The sequence below is a fragment of the Toxotes jaculatrix genome, chromosome 2, assembly GCF_017976425.1.
Source record: "Toxotes jaculatrix isolate fToxJac2 chromosome 2, fToxJac2.pri, whole genome shotgun sequence".
In the NCBI taxonomy this organism is placed as follows: domain Eukaryota; kingdom Metazoa; phylum Chordata; class Actinopteri; family Toxotidae; genus Toxotes; species Toxotes jaculatrix.
The window spans coordinates 24,270,231-24,286,419 of NC_054395.1; the positions used below are offsets into that span (position 1 = coordinate 24,270,231).

The following is a 16,189-nucleotide window of genomic DNA, read 5'->3' on the forward strand; positions in this document are numbered from 1 at the left end:
TTTATTTTATAAAATGATTTATTATGGGAGTCCATGCCGCAGCCATTTTACAGTGTTTCTAACATATTTCACAGGGTTGTGAGGTCAGTGGACAAAGATTTGAGATCAGTGACCAACAATATTTATGAGAAATAACCGTCAGTCGCCCATTTATCACACCTTTGTTTTGTCTGGACTTTCCTCTGTACCAGAGCCAACAGTGCCTGTCCAGGAAAGGTGTTTGAGCGTAGAAAAAAACCCACAATGAACAACTACAAGTCATTCTCCAGTGGTGTTTCCACAGGCCAAACAAATGTTCAATCAGGGCTGTTATCGGTTCCAAAAATCACAGTGTAACAAGTGCAGTGATCAGGTGAGGCCTCGATTCAGAAAGCAGAGAAGGATGACAAGCATAACAAGAGGAGACTTTAGCTGTTGGGTTTTAATAAAGTCATGGGGACACGGGCAAAAATAGAGGAATTTCCCATTTCTCAAACGCCAGTTCTCCAAGTTGGTGCCGGAGATTCTGCCTCTATTTATTGCCACATATTAATTATTTAAATTGAGACTGACAGCGGGAAGGATAAGCTTATATTATTCAGGGGCCAGAGCCAGTTTATACATCTTCAAATATATGTGTCTGAAATAACTTGCTGCTGTTATGTAGGAGGATGTTACAAACGGCCGGCATCTTGTGATAATACACTGAAAACAGAAACTGAACCACTGTATATGCATTTTATATATCCAAGCTATTGAAAATCTGAATCATTTTCACCCATCACACATTTGAAAAGGAATGCCTTGCTCAATAAAATGGCAATCACAGGCCTCAGTGTCTCTGCTCTGTGTTATACATTACTGTGGATATTCTAACTATGTTAAAAGCATCCACTTACATCTGAGGTTTATGTTCATTTTATCCTGTTTGTCCCTCACATCAGGCCAAGCCAGACCAATTAAATTAACATTCATGGAAATGTGCTCAAGTATTTTATTTCCTCCACTCTGAGGGCGGCAGTGAGGACAGACAGGACACAGACTTACGCTATTGTTTTATTACAGCCATTAGTCCTGCTTCATGGCTAGCTCTTAGTGCCTCACTCCTGACCAATCAACTATATAAACTGCTTTTTCTCTGAAAAATGCAGCCTTACACCTTCAGACCCTACCTTTTTTTTCCAGGTATTTAATGGGATTGATTTGTGAGGAATTAGCAGCTAAGTGACAATGACTATCATTAGAAACAGGGCACAAGTTTCAACGCTTCATCTACTGAATAACAAGTTGGTCACAATAGCACAGTCCTGACTTCTCTATATAAACAGAAACAAAAGTCCTTAATGAGAAATATAGTTTTAACAACTGAAATAGAACAGAAGAATGTCTCGTCTACAGCCATGCTAGCAGCACTGTGAGGCTATACTTAGCCATGGTGATGCTTTGAGCTAAATGCTAACATCAACATGCTAACATACTCACAGTGACAATGCTAACATACTGATGTTTAGCTGGTATAATGTTTACCATATTCACCATCTTAGTTTACTGCATTAGCATGCCAACATTTGCTTATTAGCACTAAACACGAAGTGTAGCAGCAGGAGCTGATGGGAACGTCATAGGTTGGTCACAGACCAAAGTACTGGGCCATTTACACTTCTCGCCGGATGACAATGCATCCACTAACTGTTGAGACAATCCCATGGTGGTGGTAGATGAAAAGTGAGGGGATCGCCAATGTAATTAGGATATTTGTACAAACTGTTGTGCTTGAAGACGCTGAGCTACTTCACCAGATAAGTGAAAACCTCCACCCACTGGTGATGCTATAGGGAAAAGCCACCATAGTCATTAGTATTCATCCTCCATCCAAGGAATTTCATGGCAATCTGTCAAATAGTTGCTGAGATATTTCAGTCTGGACCAAAGGTGTGGACCGACAGGCCAACATTTCCATCCCTAGGGTCACGATTCTAGCATGGCTAAAAATCAGAGGGACCTAAACTCTGCATACTAAAAAATAACTAGATAAATACACTACAATATATAGAAACCACAGTTTCCACACACACACAGCTTGTAAAATTTTCTTTCTGGCCCAAAGGTAAGAAAACTGGGATTCTGACAGGGAGGTTGGTGGTTCAGTCCCTGAACCAACAGAGTAAATCTTGGAAAGGAAGTAATAGAGCTTGCCCCTTGCTTGTTACCACCACTGAGATGCCCTTGAGCAAGGTTCCTGACCTCCATCTGCTCCAGTGGAGCTGCACAGTAGCTAAGGCATCAGTCTGTGGCTGCACTGAGCAGCTTTCAGGTGTGAATGTGTGTAACTGTGTACGTCTGAAGCAGGGCATTGCTGAAACAAGAGCATTCATGCTCAGGAAAACCTTCCCTGGATGAATTAAAGTTAAAAATAGCCTTCCTATCCATTATTCATTTCATATAATACTCCATTACTGAGATATGTGGGAGTTTTGAGCTCCATCTCCCAATGTGAGTCTCATTTCGTTAGCGTTTGAGTCATCAGAATTTGTTGAAACAAAATGGCTCGGCTCCATGGCTCAGAGCAGAGCAGCTATGGGCCTGATCGGCCCCTTATCACTAAACACACTGCCCCAAGTTGGATGGGGATCAATCGCTTTTATCTTTGCACAAACAAAATGTGTATAGAAAGCCCACGTACTAACACGGCAGTTTAACTGAAAATTAGCTGTGGTACATGAAGGTTAAACGTGTCACTTAAACTCTACCAGCCAAGACACGTGAAGGTGAAGTCACTTCTCTAGACTTTGGATTATTGAAATAAACACACATTTCATTATATGCATCCCTTCGACTGCACTTCCACAGGAAAAACTCTGTTCACTGCAATGTTATGCATATTTAAATAATATCGTTATTATTAGAGATATCTTCCTACAACTCACATCCTTCCCTAATGTAGTTACTTCTTATCTGCAGCTTCTCCTTTTTGATTTGTAGTAAAGATTTTACTAATAACATGGAAAAGAGATGACGACTTTCACCTTGATTCTTGTCTATGGCACATTTTCATTGCTTTGATATGATTTCTTTTGTATTTTCGGGCAATTTTTGTGCTTTTATTGCAGACAGTGGAGCACTGAGGTGGAGAGAGATGCAACAAAAGCCCCCAGCTGGGCTCAAATTGGGGGACGTTGTGGTTCATGCTCGGCATTTTAGCCCCTTAGCTACGGGAATGCTCTTTGCAGTACATTTAAGGGGCTGAACTGCACGTTTTATGCAATGTACAAGTGTATCAGCAATAAATACGAATAGTAGGAGAACATTTCAAAATATACACATGCACACTAATGGATCACATCATATGTTGTCTTCATCATCATTAGAGAAAAATATGAGTCATTTAGAAACACTCAAATACAGCCACAGGCTAAGTGCTCTTACTTAATTACCCCACACCTGTCACACTCTAATGATAATAACTGCATCTCCTCGCTCTCACATTTAACACATGACTAAGAAATGCTGCTTCCTTCCTTATCTGACGTCATGCGTGATGACCCACTGACCACATAGTGTGGCATCCTCCCCAGTGATGGGAAACTTCCGCCTGCAGAAAGGCCGTCTCCATGTGTCGTGGATTGTGTTCTTTAAGGGCTTATTAGCACCCAGGTCAGATCCAAGAGAAAACCACCTAAGGAGAGTGAGCTAAAGTCATGCAGCTGTTTCATTACACAACAACAAGTACCCTGAACAGCAATTAATTAACAACCTAGACCAGACGGCCAAGTCCTTCGTTTTCCTTAAGCTCTGACTACTTGTCTCTCTACTAGTTCACACAGCTGTCTGCCAGTGGCAGATCTATATGTGTGCAGATTCATTAACATGTGTGTGCGTGTGTGTGTTTGTGTGTATTGATAAACATGTGTGTGTTTTCATCCATAATAAAATGCAGGACATGGTTCAAAACTTAAAAACATCTCAACACACACTTTCAAAATGGCTTCTGTAAACAGAGGGAAAACTGGTTATGAGGTCATGTGACCATTGCTCAGGGCAACAGTCAGGAGCAGTGGGGTGGAAAATTAAGTATTGAATATTAGGGACTGTGAAAAGGTTGTTGTATTCAAAGAGAAATAACAGCAATGGCTGCTCGGTTGTCACAGGCCACCAGACGACCAGGGTCCTCAAAGACACAAAGCAATCTGAATAACGTGACCCCAGTGAAATCATTCAGCCCCCACTGAGGCCCCTACCATTTGTGACATTATGGGTTATGTGTGGGTGGGTGGAGTGCTTGGCCTCCAGCTGAACTAGCTGTGCAGCTTCATTTCCTCTAAGTCTCACTAATGTGATTGCTAACAGTAAGATGGGCTGGATTATTTTAAAAAAATGTACAAGAAGTACAAGAGAGACTCTTAATTTGATAATTTCATATTTAGGACAAAAAGCAACCTTTCTGCAAAGTGGTGTTTCTTTCACAGCAGCACAGATTATCTCTTTCTGAGAAGTTGCATGTGCGTGTGTGCTCTAATTTTGTATTTATACTTTTCATGCTGAGTGACTCTTTAATTTCATTCGAGCCCCATTGAGCTATTTTCGGTTATGAGCCAAGTTGCATAAGATACCGAGGAAATCATTTAAAGGGTAATTGTTCAAAGGCATCACATTCATCTTGAATTTATGATAAACACAGTTGAAGAAACGGGAGGAGAATATTGGCTCGGCTAACTGAGTCACAGCTGGCCTCTGATCTGTCTGGACTCGATTTCAACAGAAAATGTGTACTGGAACATTTAGAGAACAAGGGGCATAGTATTTTATTAGATCCATCAGACAGAGCATTACTGTAGTCAGAAAGCTGAGCTGAGATGGTGGAGTTCTTTCAATTAGAGATAATGTGCAGATTTGTTCCTGAACTCTTGCTACTCTATGGTAATTCACCCCTGCTGAAATGGACTTGGGGCTCCCATAGTCATAATGGTCTCATTTTGGCCAAGTTTTAATAGGATTACAGGGAGGATACTGATGGTTGCATTGCTTGTTATTTACCACTGAAGGATGAGATACTGTGTGGAACTTGGTCTGAGCCGAACCCAAGAGTATATTCAGTTGTATAAGCAGAATAATTCATTATTGTGATAGAACTGCGGCAATTGTCATTCCTAGTATTATTCAGTAAATGAGCTCATTACTGATAAAACTTTCACAAAATGCTCTGGATCCTTCACCTGAATGTCAATCAAAATATTGAGGTGCCACTGACTATTCAGCATCACTTCACTCACATAGTAATCTTTATAGCTGCCTCTGGTTGCATCTGTGTTTGTCTTTCATTGCTGTTTTTGAGCCAAGTTGCATAAAGATATCCTGTGAAACCCCATATCTCCTCTTCAACACATAAAGTCAGTGTACAGCCCTGCAGCTGAACAGATTTCAGCCGGCATGCACAGTTAGATAAATGCTAAGTATGTGGCAGAGACAGATTTCTGCAAGGTAGCCTACTGTAGTGGCAAAACACTCCTCTCTTTTGTCATTTCATGGTAGAGAGCCAAGAGACTGACAAAAGCTCTGGCAAAGCCAAAAACACAGCACACGGTGCAAAACATGTGCCAGAGCCAGATTCTGAAACTCTTGACCAAGAGCCTTCGAGTCTTCTGCCACAATACATCAGTGTTAGCGCGCCAAGCATCTGTCAGGTGGTGCTGTTTTACTTAGCAATGATTAACACATTACACTCGACCAACTAGGCATTGACTTCAATGTTAAGCAAAATCCAAAAATCTCTCTTTTAAGATCCTTATGTCCCCTTGTTTGGGTTAATGTAGAACATGTACTCAAGTACAATGAGAGCCTACAGTTTATGGTAGCTTCGGACAAAGGTTTAAAAGTAAAAAAAAAAAAAAGAAAAATGTTTTTTTTCCTAAGGTGAACTGATAAAATCTGTATTTTTTTCCCAGTTCAGCACCATGGTGATAAACTTTACTCTACACCAATAAATAACAGAGTTAATGACATTTACACATTCACTCAGCAACTGATCCGAAAGGCAGTCAGCAGATCTGCTTATGCAACTGTCCAGGACAGAGTATTTACAGAGGCATCAGAGCCCTGTGTTTACCGTCAGGGCTGCACAAATGCTCTGAATGCAAACCTAAACAAAACAGCCATCCACAAGAAAAGACACTGGCCATCAATACAGAGATATCAACATGGCAATTACACCTTTATGTCAACAAAATTCAAGTGCGTCAGGAAATCCTGCTGGTGTCACTGCTGATCTGATCTGAGGGCAGTGACTGAGATAAGGAAGTCAAAAAGGTGCCTTGCACATCATTCCACTAAAGAGAATTAAAGAAAAGCTTCGCCCTCATATATCTCATTGTGTGCTGACCACAATGAGGGCGGTCCAGAGAGGCTCATTTACAAACCTGTTTGTGCAGATAAAACAATGCTCATTCTCACCTGCAGCTGAATGTGACTCAGCTATTATCAGGAGGGATCCTTGAAAAGAAGGTGGGAGGTGCTGGGGTTTGACTGCTGAGCGAAGAGCTGCAGGGATCATTTACAGCCAGTTGCCATACATCCTCCCTCTCCCCCTCAGCGCAGCCCCCTTTCCCTGTCCCCTGATAGGTCGATAAATCATTCTGTCACAGAGATAGTGACCAAATCTGCATGTAAGGCACTATGGAGAAAAGGTGAAAGAGGAGAGGGCTTCTGCAGCACTGCAGATAGGTCACAGACATTCTTGTTTTAATAAGAAAAAAAATGTAGTGAGTGAGACTATGAAATTTCTTTGAAAGTAAGAAAATCACTCACTGCCATCACTTATGGTTGCATTAAAGGAATAGTTTGACAGGAAATATAAATAAACAACAAATAACAATTTGTCAATTAATTGATTAGTCAATCAAAGAATTATGTAAAAAATGCAAAAATTCCACGTTTCCTGGTTCCAGCTCCTCATATATGAAGATTTGATTCTTGTCTTGTGTGATAGTAAATGAAATGTGTTTAGGTTTTAACAGCTCGTGGAACAAAACAAGCATTATAAGTAGGGATGTCCCGATACAACTTTTTCACTTCCGATACGATACCGATATTGCAGCCTTGAGTATTGGCCGATACCGATATCGATCCGATACGATATCAGCACAAATCATACATACTTTTATTACTTACTTTGTAGTGTGTAATGTTGAAAAGGCTTGATAAAGAGATGTTACTCAAACAGAGAACAACAGTGAGCAACAGTAGGTATGAGAAAAACTGACCCATTTATTATTAACCAATTGGTTACATAAATTTTAACCTTCAACATAATATCTACAGTATTCTACAATTTAAAAAAAATAATAAATAAAAAATAAATTAGTAGACCCTGAAAATAACCTAAATAAATCCAATAAAAACAAAGTATACCTTTAAAGTGCAAACAATTCAAGTTCAGTTATTTTTTACTGTCAGTATATGGTGGGAACAACTGAGGGCGGGGACAAAAACAACACAATATTGTCCACTGTCCAACTGCTCAAAGAGTTCACAGCTCCAGTTTCACTGACTGTGCCCAAAACAATGTGATCATTGCTCTTCACTAAAAAAAATAGTGTAAACAAAATAAACATATCACTCTAATAATAACAGCAGAAAACAAATAATAATCAGTCAGTTAACTAAACTGCTGACTACCCTTACTACTCCTCCATCTCCACTTTCTGCAGCCCGAGCATGATGTGGAGATTTTTTTAAGAAGAGGCATGCTCTGCTGTCAGCCTGCTCCTGTGCTCCTGTGAAGCTAACAGAATTTGCTTTCTCCACATGTGCGACAATAGACTTTTGAACTTCTTTATGCATCTGGGGTATAGTTTTGTCGACAATGTAGTGGCGGCTAGGAATAATGTAGCGAGGCTCGAGGTGCTCAATTAAGCGTTTAAACATTACTCACCACCTACAGGGGTGGTCATCAAGCACAATAAACTGGGCTGGGTTTTCTGTTATAGCCAGTGCCTTTTTGCCGTCCCGTGGGAGTTTGTCACGCTTTGCAAATGTTTCGGCCAGCGTTGGTTGTTTGAGGGAGCCAGAGGTTTGTTGTTTCTTCGCCTCGGTGATCTTGCGAAAATCCTCATGCTGTTTTTTGTGATGCTACTTCAAATGCGCGATAAGGTTGGTCGTATTAAATTTTCCCGGTTCTGTGCTACCACGGGAAACTTGTGCATGACAAGTGTTGCACTCAGCTACAACGTCTTTGTCCGAGTTTACGGTAAAATCTTGCCACACGGCTGACATCCCACAGTAGCGCACACACGTTGTTGTTGTTGTGATCACGTGGGCTCTGCATGCTGGATCAGAGACGCTCTATTGGCTGGAGCCGGGTGCTCTTCTTCTTTGGCATTTCTGGCGGGTGGCACCAACGTTAAGGTGCATTACCGCCACCTACTGTGTTGGAGTGTGAACCAGAGTCGCCTATGGATAGAAGTGCTGGAGCAGAAAATGGACTGCTTATCGGAGCGCTTATATCGGAGATTTTAGATGGAGTCCGATAAAATCCGATAGTCGTGTTTTGGCTGTTATCGGACAGATATCCGATATTAATATCGGATCGGGACACCCCTAATTATAAGGTTGTCAGAGAGAGAGTTGTGATGGACTTTTTTTAGCTACTAAAACAGTTAATCAAGGAAATTATCAGTAGCTTAGAGGTGCTGGTAGGTAGATTTTGTTTCCACTTGACAGAGCCAGGCTTGCTGCTTCCCCCTGTTTCCAGTCTTTATGCTAAGCTAGGCTAACCAGCTGCTAGTTGTAGCTTCATATTTACTGTACAGACGTGAGAGCTGTGTATTATCTTCTCATGTAACCATCTGTCAGAAGCGTATTTCCATATAAATGTCAACCTAATCCTGTAAGCTACCTACTGACTAACTGAATGTGTTGCTTCCTATAGAGAGAATCTTTTTGCTGTAACATTGTCTGCATTACACAAAACAACTCCAGGATGATGAAACACACTGAAAATCATTTCACTCATTCTCCACAGCAAAAGTGTTGCCCTGCTCTGTGTTATGCTCCCTCTCTGACCATCACAAATCGTCTCCTCCAAGATGAAGCTAAAAAAGCGAGGAAATAAATTCTGCAAGAAACCTCACAACAAAAAACTGGCATGTTTTTCTCCCTCTAAAGATTAAAGAGTGAAGAAAATGCCCCGTCAGCACAACAGGATTCTGTGGCTGCTGACAGCATCTGACCGTTTAACACTGAACCTCTTTGCCACTGTCTGCCAGCAACCCACCATCACATGGGCCGGGGCCAGGACTGGGAAGGCTCAGCTCTCACCTGGAGTGAGAAGCTGACAGTAGCTGAGCAATCACACTGATAGTTGTGCCAATGTGTCAGAGGGAAAACCACTGACTCATTCTCAGGGTCCACTATGGGTGGCTTTGTCCTTTTGAACACACTTCTGCTTGTGGAATACTTTATATATAAGCTGAGAGCAAATGTTTCAACCTAATCAGGCAGCGGGAAGTAGGAAAACAAGGGTGATGTGGGTGCAAGAGGGCACGCCCACTCAAGCAACACAATCTAGAAAGCTACACACTTAGAATAAGCCTCTTTCATTCTCTTCTTCTTTGAGCGGTTCCAGCATTTGGGCTCCAGCTGCCCTCTTGGTGGGAGCTGACAGAAAAAAGAAATAAGATTGGTGAACTTCAAAGCATCCTCTCATTTTTCTGGTTATGTATGAGAAACTCGGAGAGTATTTCTCAGTGTGAGAGCCACTGGGAGCGGCAGCCTGAGGTACAGACTTAATGAGCCTCTCTGAATGTTTTAGAGCCTGACAAAAAAAGAACCTTCGGAGCATGCTCAGAATCCTGCACTTGGGATGCTGGAGAAGTAAACGTATGCAGGTACGGTATATATATCCAGCTGTATATACATTGCATATTACCTCTCACATCCTCCACACTGTGTTTGTTTACTACAGTTCTGAAACCTGAGTGATCACATGGCCTCTCCAAACACAAGCCACTGACTCTCTGATAATTACAACAACAGAAACTCTGGGGCAAAAATAAACCTGGTTTATATTTCAAGATGTGACACGAAAGCCACACAAAGACAGAGGAACAAATAATTCTCTTTGTGCATAATGTAAAAATTCTGTTATATTTGGATATACTTGTTTTGAAGAAACAGAGATTTACACTGGGCTAAAATTCTCAGGCTTCTAATAACACTTCAAAAATAATACCCTAGCTATTTATAGCTAGTTTGTTATAATGAATTTGAATTAAATCTGATTTAATGAAAACTCACTAATATCAGGCCGGATGTAGAACAGCAAGAGTCAGCATTAGGCAGGAAGAGGTACAAGAAGCCCAAGATTTGTCCTTGGTACTGTTACCTCAGTGCTGCCTGTGCTATATGTCCCATGAGAGACAGCAGAAAAAAAGAGCATCCTGCAGCACTTTATAAAATCCCCACCCCTCTACTCTCTATACTCCTCAGCACAAGTGTCAGCCTCTTTTTATGTCTGACTACATGGTCTCAAAAGATAAAGAGCACTGTGCTATGTGTCTGTTTTGTTACATTGTGGATACAATACAGTTAACCTGAGGTATTTCAGTGTAGTGTGCTGGGGTTGGTTTTTTTTTTGGCTCCACTTGGTTGTCTCTTGGTGTACAGGGAGGTTGTAAGAGATGCTGATGTAGCTACAGAGGTAAGCAGAGCATCTGTCAGCAGGGGCAGCCTCCTGGACATTCTCCAGAAAAGAGGTTCTACACCCACCAGGCAAGCTAAATGAGGCATGATCAATGAGAATTATCTCGATACAGAGCAGAATCCTCCCTTCTAAAATTTCCCTCAATAGTCCCTGATGTGAAATCATAACCGACTGCACACAAACTGCGTGAAGACAGGGTCCGTAGCCTGATCCTGGGGCAGATCAGGACCCAGAGGATGCCCTGTGTTTCCTTTCACGAACCTTATGAATTAGCTTTGAGTAAACTTTGGTCCACATGCACCAGAAAGTAACATGCACACAGCACCTACAGCACATCATGGTAAAACCAACAAAAAACAGGAGAGTCAGATGCAGCCTTTAAGAATCCTTAACTACAGCAACAACCATCAGTCTTAAATGCCTACAACTGCATTCTAAATTCCTTAAAGGAAGTGTTCAAGCAATGCCGAAATGCACCCTTACCAGCACTACCGTAATTCCGTAATCCTGTTCTCCACAACAGGCTAACCCATTCACCAAAGAGGCACTTAGGGTTAATGTTACAATGCCTTAATAACGTCCCTCGACCGCTCTCCCATCAGCACCAGAAACTGCAGTCCTCCTCGCACTGTTTCCACTGCAGCACTACTTGTTCTCCCATGCACACACACGTACACACACACACACACACGCTCACACTTCTCTCTGTGACTACCCCCACCTCTGTTTCTCTCAATCCCCTCCTCCTCCTCGTTCCACTATTTCTGTCTCTTTCACTGAAAGGATCCCCCTCCCTTCCTTTCCCCTGTCCTTTCCCCCTCGTCTTCTCTCCATCTTCCATCTCTCCCTCCACTCGGGCACTCACTGCTCGGCCGGCTGATTTGTGATGCTGTTCACAAGGTGCTGTATGCAGCAATCTGTGCCCCAGTCCAATGCATAAGGGCAACCCAAAAGCATCCATACGCTCTACTGTCCGACCGGCTCCCACACCCTTGTTCAAACAGCACAGCTGCTTGGGGACTCCACAGGGCTCTGATATGTTCATGAGCTTACAAGACTGCAGCTGCATGACGAAAAAAAAGAGTGGACGTAAATAAGTAAAAGGGAAAAAAGACATACTGTAGATAAGACCTCTAGATAATAGGATGAAGACAAGAAGAAAGCATGTCATTCGCTGTGTGCTTACTGCAGCAGTAGTCTGCTGCTGAGTCTCTTTCTCTCTTGCCATCTCCATCCATTTATCTGAATTATGTCTTTGGACATGCACCACTCCCATTGTCATCAAGAGAGATTTTAATCCTATGACAGCACAAATATCTGCAGGGTAAAAATCAAGATACCGTGTATATATGTGTATAACTATAGAAATATATATAATACATATAGAATCCTTTTTCTAACCAACATTTTTTTCTATTTCACACTGCTTTATATAAGTTTCTTGGGGATATGGTCCTTAAAATATAAGAAATTTGTAACATAAATACTGAACCAGCTAAACTCTCACCAATGAAACCCAGACCCCTTAGCCCACACTGCTTTTTTCCCTTATAGCAGGCATATTACTGTGTAAATCTGCTTGTTTAATGACATGAGGTGACGCACTCGTTCGCTTAACACCAACGCTGAACCAGACAGTTTGGAGCCCTTTGGGTATTACTGTGTGTCACTGAGAATTATCATCGTCCCTTAAGTGAATCACCCTCCTTATTGGCCAGCAATGAGCACTTGGACCAGAAATCAATAAAGTCTCAATCAGTAAAAATGGAAGGGAGGGAGAGAGAGAGAGAGAGAGAGAGAGAGAGAGAGAGAGAGAAAGAGAAAGAGAGAGAGCGATAGCTTTTTTAAAAAACAAAATTCAAAACAACTACTGAAGAGAGAGAAATGTGATTTGTTCCCTGTCTGTGGCAATACTGTTTCTCAGCATTGAGTCTAAGCTGTAATGTATGGTTGCTGGTTCTGAATTAGAAGTGATCTGATAATTACACGGGAGGCGATGCACTTCTCGTAATACTAAATAAAGGAAAATGCCACAAGCACAGCATTGTACATCTTGTTATACTCTTTATATCTTCATCTAATGCTTGCTAGGTGGTTTAAGTGCAGGAAATAGGTTGGGCGTTCCTTTGTATTTCTCCTATCGTCAACGCATCCCATGAAAAGACCAACATTGTGTTACAGCAGCAGGGTCATGCATGTGGGATTGATTCAAGATAAACTACTATCCATGTTCATCACAACATATCACCCAGTGCAACACTGTGGCTCACTGATGTGTTTTTAACAGTTTCTGGATGAAAACAGAGCTCTATGACTCAGAGGAGTAAGCTAAGTCAGGCTTTGGCTACACAGACAACACTTGCCAGCAGGATTAATTCATTGTTGGTTTTGGTCTTTTCGTGGGATTCGATGACAATATGAAAAAACACAGAACATCACTTTTAGGATCACAGAAGAATAAAAAACCCAAAGGGCTGCTGCTTCAGCTCTTCCTCTAGCTCTGTGCCTCCATATTGTTTTGTATAGGGTGAAAGTAAAATGGCAGCCCTCCGCTGCAATTTGGACTAAATAAAGCACTTTTTTTTTTATTCCCTCTTCATCGATGTGTCATGACATTTAGGCCTTGCTATTCAATCTATGAGAGCTAGTCAACCCTGTATTCCTTTGTGCACCCTTTTCCACATTGTAAGAGATATCTTACAGCCCAGTGCCCTGAAACTCAGGCAGGACTGATTCACTGTCTGAGTGGGAACAGGATATTGATCCAACCAAGATTCATAGCATGCTGGCTAAACCCATGGTGAGCAACACTGGCACCTGTCCCATGAGACATGAGACACAGTATGAATGCTCTCATCACAGTTTTGTACTGCTGACTATTGCTGCTACAGCAGATGCCAAATACACAAATAACCTAGTAATCATCAGCGTAATTTCATTGACTAAGAAGTAAGAAAAAAATCTCCATCAGACCTTACTTTGAACTAAACAGGCCAAGTCTCTAGAGAGATTCAGTGCAACTTAGAATACATATTTAATAAGGCGAGCGTGTTGTGGAGACTAACTGCAGGGAGCTTACAGCCACGTATTAAAGGCGCTCAGTCAGTGACTATGGGAAGCCATTAAAATGCATTGCCCTACCCACAAAAATCACATGTAACGCCATGTGCTTCTGTGCAGTGATTAAAGTCACAAAGCTGTCTTCAACAAGGGTGACTGTGTTTCTGAGACAGTAGTGATATTGAACAGGAAGAGACTGCTATGCTTGTTTTCTGTGCATAAGAACCAAAAAACTACATTTGCATTAAAAAAAAAGATACAGCACACACGCACAAACACGGCAGCTTCTAGTCTTTATTTTTATCAAGTGAAGTCTGAAGATTTATGGCTGCAATGGCCCTAAATATAAAGCAGTGAAGTGTTGTTGCTGCTCCCCCGATCTCCAAATCTCTTTAGTGACTGCTGCCTTCATGTATGTGTGGTAACTGTACAATGCAATGCTGTGGCTGGCTGTCATGGATTAGATCTGGTTCTGTGTCTGTCTTGGGATGTGGTTCTGCAGATGTGAGGAGATGCAACAATGCAATACAATGTGCTTCATTGTGCTGGCCTGTTTTAGATCTGGCACGGTGAGAGGAAAACCTGTCTGCTCCACACTGCCGTTCATAAAGTGCTACAAATTGTGTTGCAGCAACTGAAGATTGAAAAGATACTGCAAATAAAAATGTCTGTATTTTTAAATTATGTATCTGTTAACAATAAAAATTGTAGTTTCATAGATTGTACAAATCAATACACACAACTATTCATATTCTACATCATTATATCACCAGAAGTAGGCATGAAATAGATTAAATATTCTTTTAGCACAAAGGATGGCCATTTCCTTAAGATAATATACGCATGAGCTTTGTGAAATGTTTACAAATATGTCAAACATATGATGGTTCCTGCTTTTCAAACAAAGAATTGCTGCTTTGCCTTTTCCATAAATCATAGTAAACAGAATATCTTTGGTTGGTTGGTCTTTAGGGAGACATCGTCTTGGGCTCTAGCAAATTACAATGGATATTTTTCACATTCATGTTTTGCAGAGCAGATGAATCGATCATGAAAGTAATGTCTTCAAAAAACTAAAGTTGTGTACAAAACATTTGTTGTTGTTTCATATCGGCTGGTTGTGTTAATAAGCAACCGTTTACTGATTATATGTCAATTCACAGCTTATTTCCTCTGTTCCCCAAGTGGCCTTAAATCTGTTAATGCTGCTTTAAAAAGGTCAAATACAAAGCTCTTTATGTTTCAGCTCTTATTCATCTTGATGGGACAGAAGGACTCTTTTTCTGTCTTATTCATCTGTATCTGTAGTGCCCCAATCAAAACCAGAGTTAAGGCTGAATTTATGTGTCTTTCTTCTGTTGCTCTGCAAAAATAAATTTCTACTATATATTAAATATACATGTATAGTATCACTATACATTTAGTAAAAGCTAGAACCTCTAATAGTGCTGCATATTCAAACAACTAATTGTGCACCACTACTCCCTGGGGTGTGAATTCTCATTCAGTAGATATTGAGCTGATCACTGTTAATAATGATAAGGCTGACACAGGGCAGTGAGGACAGAATAATGGCAGATGGCTGTACTAAGAGAGCTGATATAAAAGCAGCAGCCAGTAGCCGTCCTTCCAGGCGTGGCTGTTGTCCGCTGGGGTTTATTAGCTTTCTGTAGCCCCTGAGGCACTGGAGCTTCCATCACTCATGGAAATGACTCTGATTAATCAGCTGAGTGCTGGAGTGTGCAGGGTGTGCTGGGGACTGGCGCACAAAGAGCCAATCCTACAGTAAATCATGCTTGCTCACAGTGGGCTGCACCTTCATCTTCACCACGCCTTTTCTGCTCACTACACACTGCAGTGGGCTCCCTCCTCCACGACGCATGCAAAGCTTTTCTAAGAACAGATGGGGGAGCGGGGAAAACCCAACACACAATGCTTCATGCTGACATCTAGTGGACTCCAAAACCTGTGATTACGCAAGGCCCAGATCTATTTACACGTACTGTAGTACTGTACTGATTTCATTTTTGGACATCAGGTGTTGCCAAAATATATTTTTCTGAAATAATGTTTTAGGTGCAATAAATGACTCTGTTCTTCAGAAAGATTTAATATCTAACACATAATTAATGATAATCAGCACTTTTCCTTTCAGGTCAATTAGGGCTTTACCCCACATCTCATCAGAGTGTAACATTATGGGACAGTTTCAGAAAGCATCCAGCCATAGACAGTCTGCCATCTGGGCCATGCCTTCAGTGGACAGTAAGGGCACAGAGGCGAGCTGGATTTCTGAAATGACGAAGAATAGATGATATTTCTGAGAGGGGAGCTGCAGAGGATGGAGGCATGTAACATTGTGCAGTGATCTGTTTCCTTTTAAAAAGGACAGTCAGAGCAATGACACTAGACTGCTCTGATGAAGTGAAGAATCTCCTCCTCCTCCCACGCCTC

The 16,189-nt window shown here is 41.5% G+C and overlaps 1 protein-coding gene across 2 annotated transcripts in view; it reads right to left on the minus strand.

Annotated features, from left to right (window-relative positions):
• Window positions 1-16,189, minus strand: part of LOC121195225 (synaptotagmin-2-like) — a 53,202-nt gene that overhangs the window by 13,535 nt on the left and 23,478 nt on the right. The window contains exon 1 of one of the 2 annotated variants that reach the window (XM_041058561.1): window positions 11,159-11,296. The exons of the other annotated variant lie outside the window; for it this stretch is intronic. The gene's annotated coding sequence lies outside the window, so the exon portion shown is untranslated. Of the gene's footprint in view, window positions 1-11,158; window positions 11,297-16,189 lie in introns of those variants that run through there. 2 annotated transcript variants of the gene reach the window in all.